Source organism: Chrysochloris asiatica, unplaced genomic scaffold (assembly GCF_000296735.1).
Source record: "Chrysochloris asiatica unplaced genomic scaffold, ChrAsi1.0 scaffold00060, whole genome shotgun sequence".
Lineage (NCBI taxonomy): Eukaryota > Metazoa > Chordata > Mammalia > Afrosoricida > Chrysochloridae > Chrysochloris > Chrysochloris asiatica.
In genome coordinates this window covers 9,064,390-9,071,226 of record NW_006408578.1, presented here as the reverse complement: position 1 = coordinate 9,071,226, position 6,837 = coordinate 9,064,390, and positions in this window count along the sequence as shown.

Genomic DNA, 6,837 nt, shown 5'->3' with positions numbered 1-6,837 from the left:
AGGACAATACCAGGAAGCCTTAGTATCATTAGGGTTTCTTCAAAAAAATGTTATTTTTTTGTGTTATGGAAAAAATTATTTTAAGATCAGGACTAATTTCAAATTTTTAGCAAACCTCAAGTGGGCATCTACTCCAATCATGGAGCTTTGCAACAAGTTTACAGGAAAGCTTCCCACGTAAAACAATTGTTTTTCGATAAATCAAGTGATTTAGGGAAAATCAGGAAGACCTCAAAGATGAACTCCAGGCAAAGAGGTCAGTCCATAAGATTATGTCAAATGTTTGGTGGGATCCCAAAGAAGTAAACTTGTTAGATTTTCTCAAAAGACAGAGTATGGCCATGGGAGCTTATTATGGAGAAAGCCAAAAATTGAATGGGTGTGAAAAAGACCAGAAAAGTGGGGCAGAGGAATTTTTTTCCTTTCTGGCAATGAACCTGCTCATTCTTTGATGGTAGGAAGGGCTATCCTTTGAGAATTTCATTGAGAAACCTCACCCATCCACAATACAGCCCCGATCTTGCCCTTCAGGCTTCTTTTGGTTCCACAAACAAACAAACAAAAATATTTAAAAGGAACACGATTTGAATTTCTAGAAAAGGCCATAAGTGCTATTTGAATGTTGTAAAGTTGAAGAAGCCAGAATTACTTGGGGAAGAGTTACTGATTTTGTTAGGTGTCATTGAATCAGTTCTGACTCATATCAACCCTATGCACAAAAGAATGAAACACTGCCCAGTCCTGCACCATCCTCAAAATTGTTGTTATGCTTAAGCTCACTGCTGCCACTGTGCCAATCCATCTCGCTGAGATCATCCTCTTCTCCCTGATCCTCCACCGTATCAAGCATAGTGTCCTCCGGGGAATGGTCTCTCCTAATAATATGCCTGAAGGATGAGAGACAGTGTCTCATCATCCTGGCTTCTAAGGAACATTCTGGCTGCCCTTCTTCCAACACAGATTTGTTTGTTCTTCTGGCAGTCCATGGTACATTTAATACTCTTCTCCAACACCATAACTCAAACATATCAATTCTTCAACTGTGTTCTTTATTAATTGTACATGTATACGAAGCAACTGAAAATACCATGGTATCTTAGGCTGAGTTTTCTAGAGAAGCAAAACCATTGACGCACATATATGTATATATATATTTTGTTGTTGTTGTTGTTGTTGTTGTTAAGTGCCATCAAGTGGTTCGGGCTCATAGCAACCATGTATAGGTTTTCCAAGAAGCAGCTGGTGAGTTTAGAAAGAAGTTTATTATGAAGGAAATGGCTTGCAATTGCAGAGTGCCCGATCTCCAGGGGAAGAGAGAAAGAGAGAAAGAGCGTCTTTCCCTGGTGTCCATTATATTAGGGTCAGGCCACACCTCCAAGGAAGCATCCATTTGATTGGATGCTCATAGCCACTCATTATAGAGTTAACTATGCCTGTATTAGGTTTCATCACCATGGGACTTCAACTGCTAAACCTGGCCTAGTCAAGTTGAAACAATGTAGTTTACCCTTGTCAGCTTAGAACCTATAAACTATATGCATAGTCTCTAAATAAAGAAAATTGTAGTCATACTTGCGCCTAACATCATATAACTAAAACACGTAAATCCAAAAGCACACTGGCCCCATTTACATCTTATATGTCACAAATGAACACAGCAAAAAGTTTGATGCATACATATAAAACAAACCAAAAAATATTATATTCATTTAAATGTCCAATGGGCACATTTTGTCAAGCCAGCCCTCCCGCCCATAGACACACAGACTTACTCAGTCCATGGACGTAGGGTCCATAGCTGCTCTGTCCTTCCATGTCACCACCTCTGCCACCACCTCTGCCGTCACTGCTTTTCCAGGCAGGGATCCCATCTCCACTCAATCTCTTCCTTAATGATGGCTCCTGAAATAAAAGATAACTTGTTCCTGAAATGAAAGATAACTAGTCCCCACTTTTAGTTATACATCTTCAATAATTAGTTTTAACAATCACAAGTAATCCTGCTAATAATTACTCACAATTAACTCACATCAGCATCATCCTATCAGCATCATCTCCCACCTACCTTTCACCAGACCCATCTGGAAAAGAGGAAAACTAGTCTGTGGGGGTTCTCCCTCGTCCCCTCATTCTGAAAGTAAGCATACCCATGAAAGCTTATAAATCAGTCACTTCATGCCTTTGTGACCCCTTATTTTTATTGTTGCTGTTGTTTTTAAATGCTGTTGAGTTGGTTCCAACTTATAGCAATCTTACATAGGGTGGGTTTCCAAGGAGTGACTGCTGAGCTTGAAGTGCCAACCTTGTGGCTCAAACCAACTTTGCAGTCTAGTGCATTAACCCACTGCACCACACCAGGACTATTTGTGATAGCCAATGTCTAAATTGCCCATCCCTATCAACCCAGTACACTGGGGAGACAAGCACGTCCCTTGATCTGAAGAATCTTCCATTTCAATTGGAATTTTGAGCAATTGCATTGATAAGCAAAAGTCTAGTCCAACAAATTGTAGCAACTTACATTTGCTCACAGTATCAAACATCTTTAGCTTCTTCTGGTCAGCTCAGCCCTAGACATCCAAACTATATCAAATGGGTATCAACAGCAAGTTTGGGAGTTTACATAGACCTCCCTTGATTTCACACCAGCTGGCCCCTTCACTCTCAGCCCCAGGCCCCAGGAGCTAGGTCAGTGCCCATGAGCTCAGCAGTTCACACAGCTCCCTAAAGTTCAGACCAGTCAGACTTTCCTTTCCTTTTTTCATCTCATGGTCAACAGGTGCCATGTCTTCATTGCTGCATTTCCCCCAATTCCACTTACACATAGACCCAGGAGGTCACCAGCAGACATATGGCTCACCAATTTCCTTTAACTCTCAGTCCTAGAAGGGAATTTTCTCTGCTGGGCTGACTTTCCTTGCCTTGATGGCTCTGAAACTCAAAACACCCAACTCTCAGCTGTTTTGCTCTGCTTTCTTTCAGTCATGAATCTCATGTTATCCCAGCAATTCTGAGTTAGTCTGTATGCCTTTTCAAATGCAAATGTACCAACTCTGAAGGTTCTGGATTGGGGCTCAGGATTCCACCTAGGGCCCCATACTCTACAAAGGCTTGAACCAAGAAACTAATTTTTTTTTCTGGCAACTTCTAACTCCCCTTTTAACAAATTCAGTTAAGTATAGGATGAAGGCCTGCATACAAGCTCCATGTGGTCATCGCATCCAGTATTCATTTCTATCACACATGTATGTCTATTTTACAAGAAGAAGCAGGAGAAACCTTTATCCACAAGGCAGTCAAGCATATAAACCTTTGAAAACACTCAAGTTCAATCTTTTCTTCTGTGTTGCACTAACTCCATTTATATGTATATGACCTTGGACCTGTGGAAGGGTAGATTCCAATAGGCCCAGGCCCCATTTCAGCCAGCCTATTTAACCAGTATGCCATCAACTCCAGACAACTCCAGAAGCTGAGGCTGTCCCTCTGCTTAAGCATATTTTCATATTTCCCTTCGTTCTTTCTCTTACAAAACCTCATACTTTCATGAGCCTGGAGCCATTGCAAGGCATCCTGCTCACAGAGCCAACTGCAAATATCATGTGGGGACCATGTCTGACTTCCTCTCACTCTGGTCTTCGTTCATTAGTGTACAATGTATCAAATCTGTTTATGAGATGGCCTCTATAATCAGGTGGGATATGTTCAAGACCATATATTGGCTGTTACGAACTTGTTTTAATTTTTTTCAGATTCAGACTAAACTTGCATATGAGCATTTGATGGTCTATTTCACAGTTTGTCCCTGGTCTGATTTTGTCTAGTGGCATTGAGCTTGTCCAACAGCTCTTCTCACAGATGTAGTCAATCTGATTCCTGCGTATTCCATCTGGTGAGGTCCATGTATGTTGTTTATATTGTTTACAAAAGGTATTTACAATGAAGAAGTTATTCATCTGGCAAGATTCTGTCATACGACCTTCAGCACTGTTTCTATCCCCAAGGCCATATTTTCCAACTACTGACCCTTTGTTTCCAACCTTTGCAATCCAATCACCAGTAATTATCAATACATCGTGATCGATCGTATGCTTGATCAATTTCAGATTAAAGATGTTTGTACAATTCTTCAGTTTCATAATCACTGGGGTTAGTGGTTGGTGTATAAGTTTGAATAATAGAGATATTAACTGGTCTATCCTGTAGGTGTATAGATATTATCCTATCACAGACAGTGTTGTACTTCAAGATAGATCTCGAAATGTTCTTTCTCATGATGAGTGTGATGCTATTCCTTTTCAAGTTGTTGTTCCTGGCATAGTAAACCATAGTGTCAGATTCAAAAAGGCCAATACCATTCCATTTCAGCTCACTGATGACTAGGATATCAATTTTTATGTGGTCCATTTCATTTTTGACAGCTTCCAAAAATCATACTTTGTCCATTCCATGTTATATCTACTAATGGATGTTTACAGCTGTTTCTTCTCATTTTGAGTTGTGACCCATCAGAAAATGAAGTTCCTGAAAACCTTCTTCAATTCACGTCATCACGTGAGGTCAACTCTACTTTGAGAAGACACCTCTACTAATATTTGTATTTTGAGTGCCTCCCAACCTGAGTGACTCATCTTCCAGCACCATATCTGACAATATTCTTGTGCTGTTCATAACGTTTTCATCTTCTGGCTCTATATTTGACAATGTCCTACTGTTCATATGGTTTTCGGAGGCTAAGCATTCAGAAGTAGTCTGTCTGTCCTTCCTAGTCTGCTTAGTCTGGAAGCTCAGCTGAAACCTGTCCATCATGGATAACCACACTTGTATTTAAAAAAAAAAAAAAGTGACATAGCTTCCAGAACCACAGCAACATGCAAGGAACTTCAGTATAACAAACCGACAGAGTGGTGGATTAGAGAATGCTGACAGAGGAGTAATGGATTAGAGAGTGGGACAGGACTGTTGTGTTGTTGTTATGTGTTGTCAAGTCGAGTTTGACTCTCAATGACTCTGTATAGGGTTTCTGAGGAGTGGCTGGTGAGTTTGAACCACCAACCTTTCAATTCAAACCTTCCTTGAGGTACAGTGCTTATCCTACAGCGCTACACCAGGAGTTAGAGAAATGAAAATAACATTGAAAAGTATCAAGACTTAGGCGGAGGACATGAGTATGTTGAGAAACAATAGCTCGCATTTTGATACGTTTGTTTAATAAATATTTCTGTTATTTGCCAGACTTGGGGATTTGCATGTTGCTGGAAGCTATGCCACTGATATTTTAAATAACAGTAAGCTCACCCATGATGCAAGGTTTAACTGAGCTTCCAGAGTAAGACAGAAGAATCCATGCATTTGATTTATGGTTTTGGAGAAGAATATTACAAGTATAATGGACTGCCAGAAAAACAAACAAACCTGTGTTGAAAGATGTACAGCCAGAATTCTCCTTAGAAACCAGGACAGAAAGACTTCATTATTCATACTTGTAACATATTATCAGGAAGGATGATTCCCTGGAGAAGGACATCATGCTTGGTTAAGTTGAGGGTCAGGGAAAAAAGGAAGATCCCCAAGGCAATGGATTGGCACAGTGGCAGCAGCAGTAGGTTATAATGACAATTGTTAAGGATGGCACAGGGCCTGGCAGTGTTTTGTTCTGTTGTACATAGGGTCGCTAATGAGTCGGAACTGACTTGACGTAACCTAACAAGAACACCAGTGATTTTAAAGCAATATTTTTTGACTTATCCTCGTGTGTGTGAAAGAGAGAGAGACTATGAAAAATTCCAAATAGGCCCAACAAATAAACTAGCATTCCTATCTGTACTCATTCACTAGAGTAGATAAGTTCCATCGCCATGTGATATCTATAAAAAGAAGGTTTGTATTTTCTTATTATTTAGGAGCTCTGGTAGCATAGTGGTTACAAGTTGGGCTGCCAACCTCAAGGTCAGCAGTTCGAAACTACCAGCGGTTCCGCAGGAGAAAGATGAGGCATTCTGCTCCTGTAAAGATTTACAGCCTCGGAAACCCTGTGCAGGGTCACTATGAGTCGGAACCAACTCCACAGTACTTAACAACAACAACATATGCAATAATGTTTTTAAATAGATTGTCACTAAACACCAACCAAAATATCTGCTCCTCTTCCACCCCTCCTTATCCACCTTTCCTTCCTCTTTCTTCTTCTGTGTCATAAATAGTACTAAGAAAAAATGAAGGAATTAGGGAATATATCACACAGGAAACCTTACTGTCTGGCATGACTGTTGAAATAAAAGCTTGAAAATCAGTACTTGAGAAAATAACTTCTAAACAACTGTATGCATTCAATGACTTACTGGTGGTGAAGGAAAAATAAATCAATGCAAGACTACTGATTTTCTGTATTTAATCAAATAATTGAAAAAAGAAATTTCCAAGGAAGTTAAGATAATTGGGAGGAGTAGAAGGGGAGGGAAGCAAGGGATGTCAAGAGGAAGAAAAAGATTTGAAGTAGCAGATAAGAAATCTCTGTGGAAAGTGATTTCACCCTTTGTGGGTTTTTCATAAATTCAAGCAGCCCTTGGTACTGTTCTCCCAGGCAGTTCCCGGAGCCTGCACAGGGCCTTCAATGCAATAATAACTCAAAGGACTAGTTCAAATGTGTATGCAAGTTAATTACATAAACAAATGCACTTCGGTTATCATAGAGAGTACTGGTTCATACACTGTGCTGATCTGACACAATAAATATTCAACAAGAGCCCAGTTGAAAAGAAAAAGACAAATTCTGGGTGTTGGGGACAAAGACTCCCTTCTGTGTGAATTTTAGCAGATGAAAGTATGTGACATTTA